Below are 24,865 nucleotides of genomic sequence, written 5' to 3' on the forward strand. Positions count from 1 at the left end.
CATAAGCAGTCATAAGGATTAAAATGATGTCAATCATGAGTAATTAATGTGCGATGAAAACAATGAAAACAATCAGTAAACCATTGCCTATTATTTAACTTGTAAAAATGTAGTGAAATGTTTAGCTAAAACTGTAAGTTCTTTCTAAAGTGGGAGGAATAGGATTAGATTTGAAGATCCTTTAGTATATATATGAGGATTTATCAATAAGCTATTGATACAGTATGGTTGCAAAACAACCGCATAACATTAGTGTCTTATAACAATAAACATTTATTTCTTATATTTATTTCTAGTATCCGCTGATCTAGGCTAGCCTGGACTGGGTGGCTCTTCTTAGGAAAGCTCCTTAATTTGTTTGGGAGTAGGCTGATCTAGGCTGGGTTCAGAGGCGTGGCCCAGCTTTTTTGCACGTCATTCAACTGTTTTTTCTAAGATGAGCAGGTTAGCCTGGGCATGTCTTTCACAAGGTGATGGCAGAAACAAGAAGGAGCAAGTGCTTTCAAGAGCTTCAGCTTCTTATTATGGCTTAGCATAGAAATTGGCTTATTGGTTTCTCATTCTGTTGGCCACAGCAGGTCACAAAGTGAAAACTGAGGAGTGGGAAATCATGCTGGGTCCTAGAGAAAAGCATTCAGCACAGCTGCATGGCTAGGAATCTGAATATGGGGAGGAATGGAGAATGAGGGAAATAATTCAGCCCACCACTGTGTGCACAATAAACTTTGGACTTCGGCTTTTAGAAATAATTAAATGTGAACCAAATATAAATATCAGAGTTCATTAAGTTCATTAGTTACCATGATCAAACATTTCCTGTAGGCTAAAAAAGGGAAAAAGAAAAAAAGAGAAAAACACATATTGCCAAAATATAATCCATCTGGCAACTGGCATGGAATTAATATTTTTTTGATAGTAGGAGATAGAAAATATTCAACATTTTATAACATGAAATAAAATCAAGATCACCAGTAATTGGTATAAATATGTCCTTTTTACAAAATAGTTTGAAATATCTTACTGAATAAGGTATGCCAAATTTGAACTAAGTTACATTAAAGCTTTACCTCTGAATTTTAATGAATATACATTGAAAAAATTGGGTGATCTGAAAATTTTTCCAGTTACAGTTAAAAGGTCAGTATTGCTCACTTGTATTATTTCAGTTATTTGAAAGTTACTTTATTTCAAACTAAATAACATATCTTAGGGATGACATTGGAAAGAGAGTAGAAAAAAAACTGTTTACATTTAAGAAAGTGTTGTTTTGTACTTTTCTTACTGATGGCCACTTACTTTGCTTTGCTCACAAAGGATGTGATGCATCCTTTGATACTGGTGGAGGAATAAGAAGCAAGTTCTTAAATACCTGCCTTTACTGCACACACCCAGTCTATCATGTATCTGCATTCTGAACCTCCCAATATGGGTCAAAATACCTATTTCTTACAGAAACACATGTAAGAGAACAAGGACTGGATGGATCGCAACTTTAAAATGCAGTTTAAAAATGATCAAGCATATCTCCATTCCTTGTATTTTTATGTTTCTTTACTCAAATTAATTCTACGATTTTTTTCCCTCCTACATGAATTTTGTGGTCATTTTGTCAAGTTCAAGCAATATCTTTTAAGATTTGACTTGAAATGTCTTTAGATATGTAGATTTAGATAGAGATACCTATCAGGACTTTGTCATATTGTTTTCCTTTTTAGGATTATGACATCCACATAATTTATTTATGTGTTAAAGAGTCATTAATAGTCACAAGCTAAACTTTGTCTCCTTCCCAGAAGTTCTTCATATTTCCTTCTTATGCCATTATTTGATATTCCTATTTTTACCCTTGGGAATTAAAATTGTTTTAAATTATAATTACAGATTCTTTTTCTTAATAGGAAAGAACCTCAGAACACATATTGTCTAGGTTGTTAGTATTTAAATGGAAGGCCTCAGGATTTTTACATTTAGGGAATATTAATTAATGTTTAATAAAGTAAATATTAATTATACTTTTGAAATGCATATGTTTTATCTTTATTTAGCAATGTAGGCATTTTTAAACAACATTCAAACTTTTAAAATTATCCCCTGCTAAATTTTCAGTATCTGTAGCTTGAAAGTTATCTGCTTTCTACTTATTATTGTTGGTTGTAATGAACCATTCAGAATTTCAAAGATCTAAGCCTATTCTCTAAATTAATTATATAGGCACAATTGGGTATGTTTGGCTAGTTGCTGTCTCACTGAAGTATAATTGCCTTTGTCCAACCTTATAAAAATATTTTTAGCAATTCCAATAAGAAAAAAATTGTTCTCAGGATCCCTGGGTGGCGCAGCAGTTTAGCGCCTGCCTTTGGCCCAGGGCGCGATCCTGGAGACCCAGGATCGAATCCCACGTCCGGCTCCCGGTGCATGGAGCCTGCTTCTCCCTCTGCCTATGTCTCTGCCTCTCTCTCTCTCTCTCTCTCTCTCTCTCTCTGTGTGACTATTATAAATAAATAAATAATTAAAAAAAAAGAAAAAGAAAAAAATTGTTCTCAATAAGCTTTCATTAGAAATGTCCAAGGAATATAGAAAAAGTTTGTTTTGTTAATTTCCTTTCAAGATTTCTCTTCTGCAACTACAGTAAAACATGTGTCACAGGAATAGATTTTGATGTACCTGAAAATGTCAGATTTATAACCTTTGGTTAGAATAGGTGAAATTTATATATTTGATGTGGATCTAAGTATAAGAACATATGGGCGAATTAAGCAACTGTCATACAGAGATACAAAGGACAAAATTTTGCTTTAATTTTCTTACAGAAAAATGTGTTGTTTTAAATTATTTTTAGTTCAAAGATTGATGGAATCAGCAGTTGTTCAAAAAGTATTGTCAATCCTTCTCTAAAGTCAACCACAATAATACAACAAAAAGAAATATCACCCATTACCAGTGTTATTAGCAGTCACCTTATTCAGTGCCTACTGGAAATTGATGGCCAAAATAGAGAATGACTCCTTTAATTTTCTCACATTCATCTTGAAAGTCAAAAGAACGAATGGACTATTTTCAAAAGATGGGAATAGGCAATTTATCTTTGTTCATACTGGACAAACTATGTCTGCTCATCAGCACCTGTACATGAAGTAAATAGAAATAAAGAGTGTCCAGGGTGGAGGTAATGGGGGAAAAATGACATTGTTTGGGGTGGGGGGGCAGGGATAACAAGATTTAATAAAAGATGACAGAATATTACAGATAAATATTTTAAAAGAGGAATCATAATAAGACTGAGAAGTAAAATTAAAGGAAACAGTACAAGAAGAATGGAATAAATGGACATGTTGCAATGAACCAGAGACAAATATCATTCCTAATAAAAAGAGGGAACATGTGGAACTCAAAAAAAGAAATAGGGGCACCTGAGTGGCTTGGTTGGTTAAGTGTCTGCCTTTGGCCTAATTCATGATCCAGGTGTCCTGGGTTCGGGGTCCTGGGATGGAGCCCTGCTCAGTGGGGAGCCTGCTTCTCCCTCTCCCTCTGGCCTGACCCCAACCCCATTAATGCTCTTGCTCACTATGTCTCTCTCTCAAATAAATAAAATCCTTTTATTTATTTTTTTAAAATCCTTTAAAAAAAAGAAATAGAGTATTATAACAGTTTAAAATCCAGAACCTCTAATGTTATTGGATTATAACCCATAAATAAGTCTAGGAGTCTATACTGATATAAATGGAATAAACAAATCAATGAGAAGAAACAGCTTTTTCTTATTGAAAATCTCCAATTAATAAATGTAGGAAGAATAAAGGAAAAACAAAATTAGCATTGGACAGATATAATAATAATAATAATAATAATAATAATAATAATAATATTAGTTGCAGGTATGATCCATCAATGGATGCTAAAATTAGTGAGTGAAACTTTGAGGGGGAATAGAATATTTGCATGCTTGCAAATATTTTCCCCAAGATATTTATTAACTTCAAGTGGGCAAAGAGTAATTTACATTAGAAAAACTCAAGATCAACAGACAGAACCTTAGTCAAATGATCACCAGGAATATCACTAATAATTAGACACTGACATGACATGCCCGCTGATATGCACTGAGAAGGGCAAAAAAATCACTTCTGTGTTTTAGCATGTATAACCTCATGCAAAGAACATAAAAAAATGAGGGATATTCTATAAATTAAGTAACTGATGCACTTTAAAAGTGTCAAGATCCTGAAAGGTGAAGACTAAAGGATAGTCACAGTTTGGACAAAGGAGACAGGACAAGTAAACATAGTGTGGAATCTTGAACCAGAACTTGAGGAGAAAAAGTTAATTAGGGGGAAACCTGGTGAAGTTTGAATAAAGTCTGTATTTTAATTAATAGTAGTTTGCCTATTAAAAGAGGCCATTGTTTCCTGGTTCTGATCATTTTGCTGTGATTATGTGGGATGTTAACATTAGGGGGCACTGGGTGAAGGCCATATGGGAGCTACTATTTTGCAGCTTTTCTGTAAATTCAAAGTTATTTTAAATAGAAGTTAAAAAAAAAAAAAAAAAAACTCTGGACCTTAAGCAAAAACTTTAGACAAAACTTCTGTTGTAGGAATGATGTACTGATACATTTATTCATGTCTGGTTTTTGCTGTGTTTTGCTATACCAGGTGGTGTTTTTTCTTTAGTATTTGTATCCTTTATAAGGAGTGATTATGCTCCCTTTCCTCGAGAGTGATTGCAGGGCACTGGCATTCTCAGGTCCAATCAAGATTCTGAATTTCAGATTTGGCAATGTGGCAAAGGACATAGAAAAGCAACAACCTCCTGGTGACTCTATAAACTTGGGTAAGTATTAAACCAGTAGCAATCATACATAATAGATTCATGTGAAGGGCACTTGCCTCTTCTCCTGGTACCAGGTGATTCTGGATCCCTATGTTATGATGGAGGTAAGGAAAGGGTAATAGCCCTCAAATTTATTTACATTTCCACCAAATGTCTGAATAGAGGTTCAAATCAAATTACATTGATTTAAAGAAAATAATAATACATTTCTTGTGCCTTCAAGATTGTGGATTAAGATATATACTCACAATCCCTCCTAAATCTTCTGTTAATTATTAAATAAATAAAATTATGATAAAGAAATGTAGTTTTCTTTTTTTGGAATAACATATAAACCACAAGTTCTCTGATTTGAAATGCTATTTCCAAATCCCTCTGCTCCAGACTTTGGAAAAGTCCCATTTAAAAAAAAATTTTATTTATTTGAGGGGGATGAATAAGGAGGAGGGACAGAGAGAAAGGGAATGTGAATCTAAGCAGACTTCATGCTGAGCATGGAGCCTGACTTTGGGGGTCCAGGCAGGCTCGATCGCAGGATCTTGAGATCACGACCTGAGCCAAAACCAAGAGTCAGATGCTTAACTGACTACACCACCCAGGTGCCCCCTTACTATTGATTAGTGGGCTCAGGTACCTCTAAAATACAGTATCTCCATGCATTTTTTTCTTCTTTTGAGATTTGAAAGAATTGACAATTTTCATGATGAGTTGCCATTTCTGTGACGTTGAGGTTTAAATTGATGTACTTTATGGCAGTGGATTCAGAGAAGACACCTGACAGACTCATCAAACAGGTCATGAAACATTTCAGTAACCACTTTCTCTGCTTAGCAACCAAATGAATATCTCCCTCTTGTTTCATTTAGACAAGCAAGCGACTGTGAATTTGCAGAGAACTTTGATACTTAGTTGATTCTACTAAAGTTCAGAAAAGAAGTTCCCAGGGTTATACTCCATCACTAACCAATTTCTTTCTTTCCATGGTGTGTGAGTGCATTTCACTGGGGATAAAAGAGTTTGATAGATGGCTTATCCAGAAAATAAATAACACAGTGTTTGCCAATTGCTGCTGTCTTTTATGCCTGGGTAACCTAGATTTGCATTAGAACCCAGCCACAATTTAACAACATAATTTATGGTGCTTCTAAAAGATCTGCCTTTTTTTTTTTTTTTTAATTCCCTGGTTTGATCATCCAAGTTCATTCTTATTGTCACATTAGTGACTTAGAGGTTTCTATCTCCCCCTTGAAATTATCAGTTTAAGAATTTATGGTTGTACCCAAAGTAAATATTCTTTAATTCAGCATAAATAGTTTATAATGACATTATCCTTGACTCATATGGCTTTTACTGGGCTTTGGAACCAGACAAACTTTAACTCTGATTAGTACTTAGAAGCTATACTAAATAGGAGTTGTATGTTTGTCCTCTGAGATTTATAATTTAACACAATGGATTAGAACATGGGTTGTCCATGACTTAAAAAAAAAGGATTGAAGACTTGGCCACAATACTTTTTTGGTAAGCAAATTAAGTTTGTAAATATATATAAGATTGTCAATTGGAATGAAAGCACAGTTATCTTAGAGTGATACCATTAAAAGCTTGAGTTATCTAACTCCTCTTCCTCAGATGTCATGGTCTCCAAGCATGTCCATGATTTTCATGTTGATCTGTCTTCAATTCTTTTTTAAGTCATTCAGCATATGGAACTAATAATCTAGCAAGAGATAATGTATTGGTTATCCCCTACTTCAACACTTCATAACCATAATTTCTCTTGGTAAATAAATAAAATAGCAACAAATTATTTTTTCCAAAGTGCCTAAGAAGAGGGAGTATTGTTGTGAATATTTCCAGAATGTTTATCTGTTTGTCCATAATTTGGCTTTCTGAAGTCTTCCTCAGTGAAATATGAATCTGATCTAGCCACCCCTACATATTGAAAGAGGAAGTCTTTGGGGTTTTCAAAGCAATGACTGAGTCCCAGCCACCTTTACTTGAAATCATTATGCTGTATCACTTCCAAGTTTATTCTTTTATTGATTTGCTTGGAATAATATCTCTGTGTTATTTACCAGCTGTGTGATTTTAGGCAAGTTATCTAGACTTCGTTAAGCCAATTTTCCTTAATCCCAAATGAAACTAGTAATTTGTACCTTGTAGACATGTTGTTTGGATTAATTATAATACTTAGAAAGTGTATGGTGCATTTCTCTGGGTGCATAATAAATAATGTGATAGGAAAAATAAAATATAAGAAGTTCAATATAATTAATGTTTTTATAACAAATCTATCACCTTTCACTGTGAAGACAAATCTAAGAGCATAGCCTCAAAAAAAAAAACTGCATTAGTATATCCAAAATACATTTTTTAAAAAGATTTTATTTATTTATTCATGAAAGACACAGAGAGAGAGGCAGAGACATAGGCAGAGGGAGAAGCAGGCTCCCTGTGGGGAACCTGATGCAGGACTTGATCCCAGGGCCCAGGGATCAAGCCCTGAGCTGAATGAAGGCAGATTCTCACCCACTGAGAACCCAGGTGCCCATATCTGGAATACATCTTAATTTGCTTTATAGCAGTCATAGTCTCCAAACCTGAACACTGAAGACAATATTTTTGGTCATCTGGTCCAATTTCATCACAAATGAATCTCTACTAGAACTTCACCTGGATTGTTAAAAACCTTTTGGTGATTGAGAACAGGCCTCTTTATAAAACCCATTCCTTACTCTAATTTTGGGTCAACCTGTCCATGAAGATGAAATGTGTCTTTGTAACATCCATCGTTTAATTTTATTAGTCTTTAAGCAACAATTGATACAAATAATTCCTTTATAAAAACTCCTATCATGTTTCTGTTATTTTTTTCCACATTGAACATTAAAAATTTTCTTTGTTTTGTATTTTATAATTTATAAATTCTTTACCATCATTTTTTATTTTTAAATTTAAATTCAATTAATTGACATAAAATGTATTATTAGTTTCAGAGGTAGAGTTCAGTACTTCATCAGTCTTATATACCACCCAGTGCTCATTACGTCATGTGCCCTCCTTAATGCCCATCACCCAGTTACCCCATCTCCCCAACCCCCTCCCCTCCAGCAACCCTCAGCTTGTTTCCAATTATTAAGAATCTTTTATGGTTTGTCTTCCTCTCTGATTTTCTCTTGTTTTGGTTTTTCCTCTCTTCCCCTATGATCTCTGCTTTGTTTCTTAAATTCCACATACAAATGAGATCATATAATTGTCTTTCTCTGATTGACTTATTTTGCTTAGCATAATACCCTCTAGTTCCATCCACATCATTGCAAATGGCAAGATTTCTTTTTTTTTTTTTTTTTGATGGTTGAGTAGTATTCCATTGTGTATATATGTCATATCTTCTCTATCCATTCATCTGTGGATAGACAACATCTGGGCTCTTTCCATAGTTTGGCTATTGTGGATATTACTGCTATAAGCATTGGGATGCAGGTGCCCCTTTGAATCACTACATTTGTATCTTTAGGGTAAATACCTAGTAGTGCAATTGCTGGATCATAGGATAGTTCTGTTTTCAACTTTTTGAGAAACATTTATACTGTTTTCCAGAGTGGCTGCACCAGCTTGCATTTCCACCAATAGTTCTTTACCATCTTTTAAATGTAAGATGAACCATCTGCACTTGAATAGCCCACAAGTGGTCTAACATTGGCAGTGAACAATGGGAAAATGGGTCTATTACCTTCATTGATCCAAATACTGCCCTCCTATTCTTGTGGCTTAACAATAAATTAATGTGCATTACTATGTTTTAAGCATTCAGTTGCAATTTTTTTGTTCATGCTGAGCTTATAGACAACTAAGATCTTTTTTTTTTTTTTTTAAATAATAATTGCTATCAGAGTAGACCTTCCCCAAGCACAGTATCTGAGTATGATATTTTTAATTCTGACTGCAGGCCTCCATATTCTTCTTAAAAATAATCTCCTTGATTTGTTTTTGCCCAATATAATATTTATTCCTTTTGGGCTTATTCAGACATAGGTATGATACTCATTGTATTATCAAGCAATTCACAAATATTAAGCTGAATAGGAACAGGAAAGATGATTTGATAACCACCAAGCTGTACAATGGGCTTGACTTTAAAGAATTCATTGGTAACCCTCTAGTAGAAATTGGAAGAGAGGTAAAACATAAAATTCTTATACTGAAATTATTGGTAACTTTTTTATACATAGTTCATTTATTATAAAAGATTCAACAGGATGCATAGAATAATGAATTTTAAAACTTATGCTTGATTCATTAATGGTTCAAATTAAAGTAGTTGAATGCATCCATGGCCTAGACTTAGCAACTTATCAAGCACTAGTGTCATTTACAAAATTCGAGTATATAAGTCAATAATAACTAATGTGTTTATTTTAAAGTTACCTGGCTCCATCACAGTAGCCTCCAAAATATTGACTAGTAGATTCAATTAAGCAATGTGTTTAATCACAGCATAATAACAGAAATCTGTTTACTACTAATTTATTACTAAATGCTCCCTAGGCTTCATTCCATGCAATAATTCTTAATATGTTAAACTATAAAATGAATGCAAGTCCTATCCCAAACTGTATGGGCTCATTTGAAAAAAATTAAATTTCAAGCTAACGATATGCTCTAGAGGCTCCTTCTTTACATTAAATTTTGTTATCATTCTAAGGGAGCAGACTTCAAACAGTCTTAGACCACAGTTCAAGCACACCTTCTCTGTACATTAGCTCCTTACTCCATTAAACATCCTGGGCCTGTCATCATTCAGAACTGCTTCTCTCTGTCTCCTCTAAGCATTCCTCACTAACTGAAATCTTCCACTAACTTCTCCAATTCCATACACACTTTTTAAGGTTTGGTTTAAATGTTGGCTTATTAGATACACTTTTCTGGGGCCCAGAAAATCCTCTCTCTGGTTTCCTGTACTATTATGGCTAGTTACATTACTAAATCCATCATCTAATGTTTTGTCTTCTCTATTAGCTGCAACATCTTTGAAGGCAGAGATCCTGAGTCATTTATCTTTGCATCTCTATGGCATGATACAGTGCCCAACAAGTGAAAGGTGCTCAATGAATTTGAATGAATAAAAAGCAAAACGTGATGTTCGATGGTACAGATGAAATCAGAGGACTGAAGAAGTCAGAAAGAGAGAGAAATGAATTGTGAATGGTGTCATGTAGTACATGATATTTGAAATGGATCTCGAAAGTTAAACATGATTTGGAATGGTACCAGGATATAAGATGAAGGGATGGGGCATTTCAGAAGAGAGATTTAATAAACCATGACTAAAGATCAAAGAGTTTCACTGCAAGAATGCATCCAAAATTAAACTAATGAAGGAGAACCTAGTAGAATAAATGAGAACAAAATATTCTTTAACTTCTAACATGGATGTTAGGTTTCAAAGGATAATCAAGAGGACCTAATTAGCTGAGCAAAGGAGGTCTTTGTGATTGAAAAAGAAACATTATCTTTTGAATTCATGGAAGACACATGAGTAAGAATGTTAAATGAAAAAACTCCCTAGAAGAAAGGATTTTTTTTAAAAAACTGCAAATAATATATTGTAAATATGAGTAGTATTAATTGTATTTTTGTGTTGGTGAACTGATGAATAGATACAATCATGTAAATGACTAAAAAATAATACAAATGTGAAGACATTAAAAACTGGGAAATGCTGGCCAATCAACAATTATTGAGCTACTTCTCTTTATATTACTGTGGAAGATAAAACTGAAGCAGGAAGTAAGACCCTTTATCTTAAAAAGCTTAATATCCAATTAGTGAGTGGCTCAGTCAGTTGAGCTACTGACTCTTGGTTTCAGTTCAGGTCATGATCTCGTGGTCATGATCTCAGGGTCATGAGTTCAAGCCAGAGATCCATTCAGGCTCTGCAGTCAGCATGGAATCTGCTTCAGATTCTTTCCTTTCCCCGTTACTCCCTCGCTTCCTTCTCCCTTCTCTCTCCTTCCCTCAATTGCACTCTCTTTCTCTAAATAAATCAATGAGATCTTTTTTTAAAAAGCAGAAAGCATAAAGAAATAGAAAGCAAAAATAATAGATTCTAACAAGTAAAAGCTAAAAATATGATTGTTTTTAAAAAGATATCCCAGGGAAGGCAGATGTCAATCTAGATAGGAGTATTAGTTGGAAGGAAGGCATTTGACGTTTAAATGCTACCTTTAACAAAGGCATAGATGTTCTGTCAAGGATGAGAGATGCACAGAATGGCAAGGATGGCGGAAGAACTAAAGGGAGGGTCTGTGACTGCCTGTTAGTCACTGTAGTGTTGAGAATCAGGGAAGAAGCCCGCAAGACTCAGATTATTTTAAACTAATGGGTAATATGAAGGTGCAGTACACTTTTGAAAAAGGAAACCACATGAAAAAAATTGCACCACTGTATAATGTTGACTGGGCCATACATTTAATGACAATAAAAAAAATCCATAAAGTATTATTAAATAGCTATTGCCTCATTTCTTTATTCCTGTTCCCTCTTCCTCATACATACCCATGTGTGCACACTTTTACACAGTCATATGGTTTTCAATCTTTTTGTGTTTTTAATTTGCTTTTATTGTAATAGTTCTTACAAACCATTTGTGGATTTTACTCCCAGGTCTGTTTATCTCTGCTTCTACTCCTGTGATACTTAATGTCTTCTAAACTCCCAGTTGAGTAAGTGTCTCTAAATCTCCCTTCTGTTTTCATCTGCAGTGTTTAAATACCATCAAAAAGAACCACCAAATTCTGAATCTTCCAATAGGCCTTGCCATTCATTTATTCCTAGCATCTCCACTGCAACATATGGAACACAAGGAACTATTTTAATTTTGTTGTTTTTGTTGGTAACTAAAGAAAAGAAAAACAAAAAAGAAAAGAATTGATAGGCAATACTATGCAACTACAAACAATAACTGCAATTAATTGATTCATTGCTACATGCTAGACATCTTGCAAAAAAACTTAGCCTCATTATTTAACCATGGTAATGATCTTAACAAGTAGGCACATTATTATGTTCACCTTACAACTGAGGAACCAGGGGATTAGAGATGTAAAATAACCTACTAAACAGGGATCTGTACACTGGGCTTTCTGACTTCAAAATGCCTTCTTTCAATTACTCCACTATATTGTCTCAGCTCAGATTTGTGTCTTCTCAAACTCCTTCAACCAGCATTTTTAAAGAGTACACAAAAATAAAATCAATCAAAGTTTTCTTTTTCAAAAATGTTATTTAAATAAAACCATGAAATTATACTGATTTCTATAGTGTATGTAGCCTATAAAAGAGTATACAGTTTTTTTAAAAAGCCTCTTAGAAACATTTATTTATTTATTTATTTTTATGTTTTAACTTGTGTGATGAATATGATAGAAGATTTCAGAAAAGCATGCAGACAGATAAGGATATTTTGTTTAATCCACTCATTCAAAAGGGCATTTGGCTTAGAAAAGGAAGGAGGGGGCAGCCAGGGTGGCTCAGGGGTTTAGCGCTGCCTTCAGCCCGGGTGTGATCCTGGAGACTCAGGATCGAGTCCCACGTTGGGCTCCCTGCATGGAGCCTGCTTCTCCCTCTGCCTGTGCCTCTGCCTCTCTCTCTCTTTCTCTCTCTCTCTGTCATGAATAAATAAATTAAAAAAGAAAAGAAAGAAAAGGGAGGAGGAAGAAGAGGGAGAAGAAAAAAGAGGAAGTGAAGGAGGAGGAGGAGGAAGAGAAAAAGGAAGGAAGGAAAGAAAGAAAGAAGGAAAGAAAAAAGGAGGGAATGAGGGAGGGAAGGCAAGGGAGGGAGGAAGGAAGGAAGGAAGGACTGACAAATAGAAAGAAAAAGGGGAGCAGGAGGAGGAGAGGGAGAAGGAACAGACCTAATGAGAAAGAATGATGAATGAACTGGTTAAATCACTACATGTAAATAACAAAATAATATGAGATGAAGATAACTGTAATAGAAAGTTTTAGGAACAAAATCAAACTCAGAATTATAGCAGATTAAAAAATAAATAAACCTGTATCAGGGAGCAAGAATCTCCTGGCCCCTTCAAAATCTTTCTAGAACTGGATTAAGAATTAAATTGACATGAGGCAGATTAACAGAAGCAAATCAAATTCAATTTTGTATGTACAGGGAATCCACAAGGATATGGAAATTCCCAAGAGAATAGGACAAAATGAGGTTTATTTGTCATCCGGAACCAAGGAAAAGTGGGTAGGGGTCAGAGACTTCAAAGAATCTAATGCAATTCACAGGAAGATGAAAGAGAGTGAATATTTGGTAAACAAATGTTCCTTGGGCCAGCAGAAACTAGGGAGCACAGAGGACTTTGATCAAACAGGCCTAGCTAGATTTCTCCCTCTCTACTAGGCCAGTGCGTAGCATAATGCAGTTATCTATGGTGATAACTCTCTTCTTGCAACAGGTCCCTTATCTAAATTGTTTTTAGGTGGTTGTGGGGGAGCTTTTCCTGAACCTGATGGGTTTTGACTGCTTTTTTTTTTTTTTTTTTTACTCAAAATCATCTTTATGCCAATATGGCCCCTCTTGGGATGGCCTGCCCTTGACCCCTACACTGTGTGGAGCTTTGTAGTGTATGATACACTGAGATGTCGGATAGGTTCAGTGAAATATACTGGGGGTAAACAGATTTTGGAAGAAGAATACAGAATAACTTAAATCACTAGAAGCCTGGCCTTTTGTTACTTTCTAACCTCATTGAAGTGTGAATTTTCTGAATAAATCTATTCCCCCCCCCCCCGTCCCCCGCTCCACTTCTTAACATTCCTTCAGTCAGGCAATAGTTTCCATCTTAAAATAATCTCAGTTTCCTCTCCCTTTACTCAAAAAGATGTGTCCTGATAGTGCTAACAGGACTTGAAACCATGGCCACTGTCTAGTAAGAAAGGTTGTCTTTCTCACTAGCCTTGCATCTTGCCTCCATTTATCACCTCAAAGGATGGGAGCTGTGTGTGTGTAGCTGTTTTTCTTTCACTGAGGCCTCGCATATGTAGCAGGAGTTTTACCAGGAGTTAACTCTTGAGAATAGGAGGAAGGATGGGAAGTTGCATTATGGTTTTCTTAAAAGTCTTCAGCAGCACATGGGAATAAGCAAGAGATTAGAAATAGATGGTACACTCTGCAGGAAATGACTTATATTTTTGTTGAAAGGGTCTGCTGCATAAACAGGGTATAAATGCCCTGGAGAAGCAGTGAAAGACCCCAAGGAGATAACTAGGAATAACAACCCCAAAGGTTAATTCATGCAGAAGGGCTGGAAGACCATCATATTTTGTAATGCCAGTTTCTATTATGTCATAAACTGAATAATGTCAAAATATAACATAATCAAATAAAAATTCAAAGCTTAAATTTACTTAAATGATCCCCAAGTCTAAGTCATTCTAAAATCTCACAGAAATCATGTTACTCTCATGGATTTTCTACCCTCTTTCTTTTAAAAGTCTCAAAATATATCCATTTCAAAATGCTTTGCAAGAATATAACACAGTGATCCTTTGACCCCATTTAACTCAGGGGCAATCTGAATCACAAGGAAATAAAATGCTTTATCCAGCCACAACAAAATGTCACCTGACAAAGTAAAGACAATTTCAGGGTCTGACTTCTTTCCACTGGATTATAAAGTTCATGTAGCAATGAAGAGAACAGGAAATTTCCATAAACTGGAAGACAAACCCTGAGTGAAGTCTCTCTTATTATCAAAATCTATTTCTTGGCCCTTATCCTGTTTCCTCATCCATTTTGAGATGCGCTAACTTTCAAAGAAATATTGTGATTGAGAAAATAAATACACATTTCCCAAAAGTAAATAATTCCTAAACTTTTGGAGCTATAATGTCTTTTCACTGATTTATATGATACTCTATACCTTCTTAAAGTTCTGCAGAGATGACATTTGTTTTAAAGTTTTGTGTCATCATTTGGCTAGGGTTCCAGGATTAAGTAACTTATTCTATAGTTTATATATCCCCTGGTGCATAATAATGTATTTATTAATTAATTCTCTCTCTCTTCTTTATCTCTTCATAATTACTTTTGTTTGATTATTATTCTTGTTCCCAATGTCTGACACCACAATATAAGCAGTTTATTTTTAGTTTTGAAGCAGATTGATGTTAGCTATTTTTCCTATGACAGACAGCAGTGCATGGTGGTTAATTTGCACACACTCTGGAGTCAGACTGCCTAAGTTTGATTCCCTGTTTTTCCATTTATTAGCTGGACAACGTAATCAAGTCTTGCATAAGCCTGACCTTTCCTTGCCTCGGTCTCCTCATCTAAAAATGAAGGTAACAGTAGTACCAACCTTACAGGATTGTGTTTAAGATGAAATCAATTAAGATATCAAAGCCCTTACAACAGTGCCTGGCATTCGTTATTCATTGTGTAATTATTAGCTATTCCTATTTTTGTTTCCCTGTTCCATCACCTTGCTAACTGGTTAGGTGTTGATCAAAAGTTCAGAGCTGCTTGTGATCATTGTATATTTTCATGTCATTCACAGAATAGTGCCCTAACAGATTCTAACCCAGAAAATCTGACTCGAGACATGGATTTTTTGGCAACCAACCGCATGCGCATGGTCTTGGCTCATCTGAAGACCCCTTGTTGATTTTGCATCTGGACATAGTGGGCCAACATTGTATGATGTACAAGGTGTCAGTAAAACCTGCAGGGGATCCTTCGATCATAAGAAAATAACAAGTCTCATTGTTCCTGTGGGGGAGCAGACACAGAGACCCAAAGATTTAACTCTTTCAAGTGAGTAATATCCTAATTCGGATTTTGCCTTGGGAGATGAGCTTCCTTGAGCTACATATAATCGAGTAAAATTGTATTATCAGTAAAACCCCCTTCAGACCCTCATCTCTTCTCTATGATAACAAGCATAACTTTCTCCATAAAGCACCTATATAAGGGTTAAGATTAAGGTTGTCTTTGTAATCCTTACAAAGTGTGTCTGTATTAGCTTCTTTGAAGTTTCTTCTGAATCACTGTTTTAAAATATTTATGTTCTCAGATCACCTTAGAAAGTAATATTCTGTGTGTTTTTGTTTGTTTGTTGCTTGTTTGTTTTACTCTATGCCTACTAATGTGCTGTGTACAAAAAACAAATTGTTATTGTATTGGAACAATTCTGTTTCCATTGATGAAGTTCCAGAGGGAGATTTTATGCAGATTCAACTGTCCAGAGCCATGCAAAAGCATCGGGCTTTTTAAAATGGTTTTTTAAAAATTAATTAATTAATTAATTAATTAAAGATTTTATTTATTTATTCATGACAGACACAGAGAGAGGCAGAGACACAGGCAGAGGGAGAAGCAGACTCCATGCAGGCAGCCCAATGTGGGACTCGATCCCGGGTCTCCAGGATCACACCCTGGGCTGAACCCAGCCCAGCTAATCTCAGCTAGACCACTGAGCCACCCAGGCTGCCCTAAAATTATTTTTTAAAAAGGCACTATCTTTACGTAATAAAACAACCTGATAACAGTTTCCTATAAGTATAAAACACAATGATATATGAAACTTATGCTATTTTTAAACATTTTTTTATATGCTTAGAAACAAAACAAAAATGATTGTATACAATGTTGCAGAAGAACTCCCCCCCCCCCCCCCCATAAGTTTGGTGAGCTCTAACCAGGAAGCAGTTTACTGTGCTGTTTTGTAAATTTAGGAAAGAGACTCTCACATTCATATTTGTATCTTCAAGAGGAAATACCTGCAATATTGTAGATGCTTAATAAATGCTCATGAAATATACAAGTGAATAAATATCTAGGTATTAACATACTGCTGAATTTAGCACCATTGATCTAAGCACTTAATGCTCTTACAAATTGCAAGCAATGCCCCTATTAAAAGAATTTCCTCATGTATATTTCTCCTGAAATTAAAAATAAAAAATATTTTAAATTATATTTTCCAGTTTCTAGATTATACAGAACCTACTTCTTCAACCAGATCATAGCAAAGCAAAATTGTCTATAATCAGTTCTCATTTTGGAGAGATACAAAAATAATATCCAAGATAAATTGGGGGAAGAAAGATGGCATAAAATGTGCTACAAGTTAGCTTGTGATTTAAAAAAGAAAATTGCTTTGTCATAAGTCAGAAGCATTTTAGCTTCTTTTAAAAAATGATTTGAAACATTTTGACTAATGTTAGAGTTTCCAGTGATGAAGGATATCATAAATGTGCTAGTTTAGATGAAAGATAAAAATAAAGTCAGAACCACAAGATGAATAATTGGTATCTATAATGTATACTGACTTCTTGTTCTAAGCATGTACATGTAGGGTTATCAAGGCAACTCATTTGACCTAGAGGAGATGGTGTTATTTCTGGCAACTTCCTTTATCCTGTTTGAAAGAACTATTTTCTATTACATTAACAATGTAAAACCAAATAAAGATTTAAATTCTGAAAAAAAAAGATTTAAATTCTGTAATCAAAGCCCAAAATAATGATAACCGGAAGGTAATTTATGAAGAATCATTGTAAATGGATAACTTTTTCTTCAAGAACATGTGAACAAAATGAGTGAGGAAAGAAGACGGAAGGAAAAGAAATCTCTAAGTTATAACCTCCATATGCTGATAAAGGTTTAATTAATTTTTAGCATAATCTGCGGTTTTTTTTTTTTTTTTTAAGTGTTGCTTCAAGTTATAATACCAAGCACTCTCCAGTTTTGGGCAACCTTCACCATTCGCCTGGACCACATTTTAACTTTTGGAAACTTAGTGGTTTATGTTCAGTGTCATGTTAAAACAGATGCTTCTCTAACCTTCTCAAGTTGTGAGAGGGTTGTTGGTTGTTTCAGGATACAATAAAGAAAGATGGGGGAAGAATGATTGTCAAGTTACTCTTCACCTCCATCTAAAGCAGTGTTCTTCATATTGACTAAATATTGGAATCACTAAAGTTTTAAATATTATTGGTGATTGAGTATCATCCCCCAAATTCTCATTTAATTGAGATGGTTATGACCTGGGCATAGAAACCTTTCAAAATTCTTTCAAATAATTCTAATGTGCAACCCATTCTGAGAACCAATAACCCAAAGGAAGGAAGAAGAAAAATGTACAAAAGGCTAACAGTTAAAAAGTTTTCTTTTTGAGGTGCCTGGCTGGCTCCATTTGTAGAGCATGTGACTCTTGATCTCAGGGTCATGAGTTCAAGCCCCACATTGGGGGTAGAATTTACTTTAAAAAAGCCATTCAGTTAAATTCTTTGGTTTTCCTTACATTGGTGGAGACCAGAATCTTTAATTATTATGCTCATTTTGAGTGTAAGGCAACAGAACTGCACTAAAAACAATGTTTCAATGTCTTATTAAAATGATCTATTCAGTTTTATTTAATTCAACTCAATAAAAAGTGACTAACCTATTATGTACAAAGAACTGACCTAATCTTGTAAGGACATTCAAAGATGAATAAGATCTGATCCCCCTTCTCAAATAGCATATAGACAAGAGAAATGTTAGCTAAGTCAACTAGAGTCAGATATTTGTAAATAAATCAGACCTGGTAAAGGAGCTTAATGGCTTCTTGAATAGAAAATGAATATCCTATAAGTTCTGACACCAAAATCACAAAATCAATCTTAAAAACAGCATTAGCCCATAGATATATAGCACTATGTCTGATTAAGCCTAAGAAAGTGGAGAAATGAGCCATTAGCTGATGAATTAGAGCTATTTGTTTTTTGCCAGATTGGGAGGCTGAGATGGTGTGTTGTTTCCAACCACAAAACTGAGATATGAAATAATTAGTCAAAAGTCTTAACAATATACTGGGCTTACCTGTGAAAGTGCTTCCTAGGTGCCAGGTAAATTTTTTTCAATTCAAATGAAAAGTGTTATTATGCATAATCAATTGAATAAGTTGTTTTTAGATTTGCCTTGAGTGCATCAGATGAGTGCTACCCAGTAAAATGTGGATCTCTATCTTAGTACACATTATTTTATGATTTGTAATGCAGAGATTTATAGTATATGTATGTATCTACATGCATGTTTATGTGGCACAAGTTAGCTTGTTTAGTGACACTATATATGGTGACAGAAAGCAAATGAATGGTCGTGTGTGTTCTGTGCATGGAGTATCAGAATGAAGGATTACAAAGGGGCATTAATAAACTTTTGGGGCAGATGATATGTTTCTTTTCTTGACTATGGTAAGCTATCACAAGTATATACATACTTCAATTTATTATACACTTTGTTATGTGCAGTTTATTATATCTCTATTATACCTCAAAGAACTTTTAAACATCATAGAAATAAACACCTGCACTTTCTTATTCATTTATCATGAAATGTGTCCTTCATCTGACAATATGGAAATATTCTCTTACATAGAGCTTTTACATTTAAGATCTTAATCCATTTGGGGGTATGTTTCGTGTATGAATGGTGGGTTAAGGACATAATTTTATTCTTTCACTTAAAAATAATGCTATAGGGTGCTTGGGTGCTCAGTCAGTTAAGCACCCAACTTGATTTCAGCACAGGTCATGATCTCAAGGTTATGAAATCAAGCCCTGCACGGTGCTCCATGGTCAGCTGGGGGTCTGCTTGAGATTCTCTCTCTCCCTCTTCCTCTCTCCCACCTGCACATGTGTGCACTCTCTCTCTCTCTAACAATAAATAAATCTTTTAAAAACCCCAACAATTCTATTAGTCTCAGTTAAAAAACACTCAAACAAACAAACAAACAACAGTTTCCCCCATCGATTTGTCATGCCCCCTCAATCACATAATCTAGGTTCCACATATGCTTGTGTCTCGGTTCATTTGACTGCTCTATTTGCCTCTCTCTGAACTACAACCACACTCTCACAACTACTACTAATTTAGAGTGAGTCTGTATCTGTTAGGGCAAGTCCCCCTTACTGTTCTATTTGAACACTGTCTTTGTTATTCTTGGAATTTTGCCCTTCGACATGAATTTAGAATTCATGTAAACAAAATCACATTTGCACTGAGTTTAAAAAAAATTGTGTTGGCTAAACTGCTGACAATTATCACCCATAGCATAACACCATGCTTTGCAATACTCGTAATGATTGCTTTGTTTTGAAATACTAAAAATCTTGCCAGTTCTGTGCAATACATAATACATCACTGCATGTGTACTAAATGCAAAAGCAGCTCATTGATTTTCCTATAGATTGCAGACCAGGATGGCAGACACACCTAAAAATAATAACAAAAACCACCCCTGAGCTTTATCAAGGATGAGAAAACAATAGAAAATTTTATTCCATTTATTCCTCCAAAGAGTATGCTTTTGAAACTATCTGAGATAAAAAGAAACGATTTTGCTAATGAAGATTGTTCTTTGTCTGTGAAAAGGTTTTTTTTTTCCCCTGTTTTGTAATCTCTGGCCCCTGACACCCATCACTTTTCCAAATTATATGGAAATAGCCCATATAAAATAGATCAAATATGACTCTGCACCATTTATTCTTGTGTCACAGTTGCCAAGGGGATCGGAACGATAAGAAAAAATGATAATCTGTGTTTGGAAACATCTCTACCTGCTGATTCAGGGCCTTGGGAAGCAGCTCTAAGAACCCATGGACTGTTTCTCCATCAAATGTTCACTCCATGAAAGGATTTAAATATCTCTGGCTCTAAAAATACCACAAACATATATACACTCCTTTCCCTTCAGCTAGGAAGTGCTGAGAGACATAATCAGGGCCTTTACAAGTAATTTTAAAATTGTCATGTCTTAAATGAGTAAGTTTTCAACAAACAGCAGCTTTTACAAACTTGTTTTATGCAGCAGAATTGAAAAGCACAGGAAGTTTTGACTGGGTACTTGCAAAGCTTAATGGGAATAGAGGAATATTCTGAATTCTAAGGTCAGATGGGCTCTGACAGTGCCCTAGGAAAGCAGGTTGATGCCAAGGAAAGTCAGTTGGAGTGGGAAAAGTCTATGGCATCTTTTGCACTCATTTCCCCTCCATCAAATCAATACATGCAAGAAACCAATGCACCTTCACTATCACCATGGCTTTCATTGCGAAAGAGGTAACATAGTTACTCTAGTGACTACTACAAGGCAGTTAATGGCACAGACCCAAAAGTCAGACTGCCTGGATTCAAATTCTAGAATTCCTGGGTGGCGCAGCGGTTTAGCGCCTGTCTTTGGCCCAGGGCGCGATCCTGGAGACCTGGGATCGAATCCCACGTCGGGCTCCCGGGGCATGGAGCCTGCTTCTCCCTCTGCCTATGTCTCTGCCTCTCTCTCTCTGTGTGACTATCATAAATAAATAAAAATTAAAAAAAAGTATATTCAAATTCTAGCTCTAACACTTACTAATAGAATGATTCTCTCTCCTTGCCTACATTTCCTCATCTGTAACGTATGGAATCTATGGTTATTATAACAGTTATTGTAAAGACTAAGTTAGTTAATACATATAAAGTGCTTAAACAGCATGCATTGTGTTAGTTTTTATCATTATTATTAGTGGTAATACTATTATGACTATCAAAACCCTTAGGTGTGAAGGGAATGGAAGCTGAGTTTACAATTGTAACAATTTTAGATTTAAAATTATTTCAATCTTAATGTATTGGTGACACTGCAAGCCATACAAGCCGTACTTGTAATGATGGCTTTACTGACGGAATGAAGTTCTCTTTGTTATGAGATTAAAAAACAAGGAAACCAGCACTATACTTATTTCAAGAGTTTCATATAGCAACTCTCATTTTTACACCGTGATTAATCTTGGTCCTCATCTACATCTCTTTCTTCACCCATTTATTCAACAAATAATTCACCCAATATTGCTTATTCAGCAAATAATTACCAGTTGCTTAAAATTCAGGATGGACCAGTCATTGTATTTGCTGATGTAAAGATATATCAAACACTTCTCCACTACAGAAGATTTACAGAAACCTTTACTATGACAGCATAACAGAATGATAATAACAAGGGAGACATGGGAAGTCTTCATAAGCGAAGTGACATTTGATCTGGATTTTGAACTATGAGTAGGTGGGGAGGGCATTCCATGAAGAAAGCAAAGTATGTGATAAGGTTCAATAAAAAGAATGTGTCTTACTCTGGGCACAGAAAGATGTTTAATATGCCTAAAGGGAAAGGTTTGTGTTGGGAGGGAAAGCAGAACACAAGGAGGCTGTGAAAGTCGTTGGTGACTGCGTGGTGAAGAATCTGCATCAAGGACTATTGACCAGATTCTGGAGACAGAGTAAAAGTGAGTCCTTCACGTATGAAACACTTCTGCTTCATAGACTGTGTGTTCTTTGTTGTGTAACAAATTACCAAAACCTCAGCAACTTAAAACAACACAAATATTATTTCAGAGTTTCATGGGTCAGGAATCCAGCATATTTTGGTTGGATCCTCTGTGCCAGGCTGAAATTGATCAATGAGTCAATTGGATGCATCTTTATCTGAAGCTCAACTGGGGAAACATCCACTTTCATACTCCCTAAAGTTGTTGGCAGAATTCATCTTGTGTGTTACGACCGCAATGTTTTCTTGCTGGCTTTTGGATGGAACCATCTTAGCTCTCAAGACTGCTCTCAGGTTCTTGCCACATGCCCACCCCCCCCGCCCCCCACCATAGAAATTTACTCCTCAAGGACAGCAGGAGAATTCCTTTCATGCTTTGAGTCACTTTCATCAGGAAGATCTCAATTCCTTTTAAAGGTACATCTAATTAGATCAGGCCCACTCACAATCATCTTTTTATTGAGGTATAATTGACGAATAGAATTGTTATATATTTAAAGTGTTACAATGTGATGATTCGACATACTTACATGTTGTGAGAGGATCCCTCAACATAAAGTTAATTAACACAGCCATCACCTCACATATTTACCTTTTTTGGTTCATTTTTGGTGTGAACACTTAAGTTGTACTCCAGACACAAATTTCAATTATACAATATGGTATTATCAACTATAGTCACCAGTCTAATGTTATACATTAGATCCTTGGAACTTATTCATCTTATAACTTAAAGTTTATACTCTTTTACCAACCTTTCCCTACTTCCCAGCCCCGGCAACCACCATTTTACTCTCTATTCTCTGAGTTAGACTTTTGTGTGTTTTGTTTTAGAATTGTTTTTTTTTTTTGTTTTGTTTTGCTTTCTACTGTTTTAGATTCCATGTGTAAGTGATACCACACAGCATTTGTCTTTCCTTGTCTGCTTTATTTCACTTGGCATAATGCCCTCCTGGCTCATCCATATTATTGCAAATGGCAAGATTTACCTCCTTTTTTAAGGCTGAATAATATTCTAATATATATATATGATATATATACACACATAAGATGTATAATCATATATAATATATACAAAATAAATAATAAAAGTATGTATTAAATAAATTTAAAAAATATATAACACATATAAAAGCGTATATATATATACGTGAGATATATACATATATATCATGTTTTCTTTACTCATTCATCCACTGACAGATACTTTGCTTGTTTCCATACCTTAGCTACTGTGAATAATGCTTCAGTGAATGTGGAAGTACAAATATCTCTTTGAAACATTAGTGATAATGGTTTCCTTTCTTTTGGATGTACACTCAGGAGTGGGACTGGTGGATCATATGATAATTCTATTTTTAACTTCTTGAGGGGTCTCCATACTGTTTTATATGGTATCTGTACCAGTTTCCAGTCCCACCAACAGTGTACAAGTGTTCCTTTTTCCTCTACATCCTTCCCAACATTTGTCATTTCGTCTTTTTAATACTGAACATTCTAACAGGTGTGAGGTGACATTTTATTGCAGTTTTGATTTGCATTTCTCTGATGATTAATGATATTGAGCACCTTTGCATGTACTGTTTGTGGTCAGATATCTTCTTTAGGAAAATATCTATCCAGATCCTTTGTCTTTTTAAAAAATTACTCCTATGTTTTTGTCTAGAAGTTTTATGGTTTCAGGTTGTCTGTTTAAGTCTGTAATCCATTTTGAACTGAATTTTGTGTATACTGTGTGGTGTAAGACAGGAGTCAGTTTCATTCTCTCACATGTGACTATCCAATTTTCCCAACACCATTTATTAAAGAGACTAACTAACTTTCCCCACTACATATATTTGAGTCATTTATGTTATGTTGCCATAATATTGATTTATTAGTGTCAAATATTGATTGACCGTATATGTCTGGGTTCATTTATGGACTATTCTGTTCACTTATCTGTATGTCTGGTTTTTGTTGTTGCCGTTTTTAGATTTTTATTTATTTATTTATTTATCCATGAGAGACACACAGGGAGAGGCAGAGACATAGGCAGGAGAAGCAGGCTCTCTTCTGGGGATTCCAGGATCCCAGGATCACAACCTGAGCCAATGGCAGATGCTCAACCATTGAGCTATCCAGATGCCCCATGTATGTCTATTTTTATGCCAATACTAAACTTTTGATTACTCCAGTTTTGTACTACAGTTGAAGTCAGGAAGCATGATACCTCCAGCTGTGTTCTTTCTCAAGATTGCTTTGGCTACATGGGATCTTTTGTGGTTCCACATGAATTTTAGGATTCTTTTTTCTATGTCTATGAAAAATGCCATTAGAATTTTGATATGGATTGCCTTGGATCTGTAGATCACTTTAGGTAGTATAGACATCTTAACAATATTAATTTATGTAATCTATGAACATGGAACATCTATTTATTACTGTCTTCTTCATTTCTTTCATCACATCTACAGCTTTTTAGTGTACAGAGCTTTTACTTCCTTGGTTAAGTGTATTCCTAAGTATTTTGTTTTAGAGATTATTATAAATGATATTATTTTCTTAATTTTTCTTTCCAATAGTTCATTGTTAGTGTATAGAAATGTCACAGATTTTTGTTTGTTAATTTTGTATCCTGCAACTTTACAGAATTCATTTATTAGTTCTAACAGTGTTTTGATAAAGTCATTAGGG

General features: G+C 35.0%; 1 long non-coding RNA gene across 6 annotated transcripts in view; it reads right to left on the bottom strand.

The window, feature by feature from the left end:
• Positions 1-24,865, bottom strand: part of LOC144289010 (uncharacterized) — a 327,654-nt gene that overhangs the window by 136,664 nt on the left and 166,125 nt on the right. Inside the window, exon 7 of one of the 6 annotated variants that reach the window (XR_013357077.1) lies at positions 6,536-6,550. The exons of the other annotated variants lie outside the window; for them this stretch is intronic. This is a non-coding gene — a long non-coding RNA (uncharacterized LOC144289010). Of the gene's footprint in view, positions 1-6,535; positions 6,551-24,865 lie in introns of those variants that run through there. 6 annotated transcript variants of the gene reach the window in all.

Source organism: Canis aureus, chromosome 18 (genome assembly GCF_053574225.1).
Source record: "Canis aureus isolate CA01 chromosome 18, VMU_Caureus_v.1.0, whole genome shotgun sequence".
NCBI classification, from domain to species: Eukaryota; Metazoa; Chordata; class Mammalia; order Carnivora; family Canidae; genus Canis; species Canis aureus.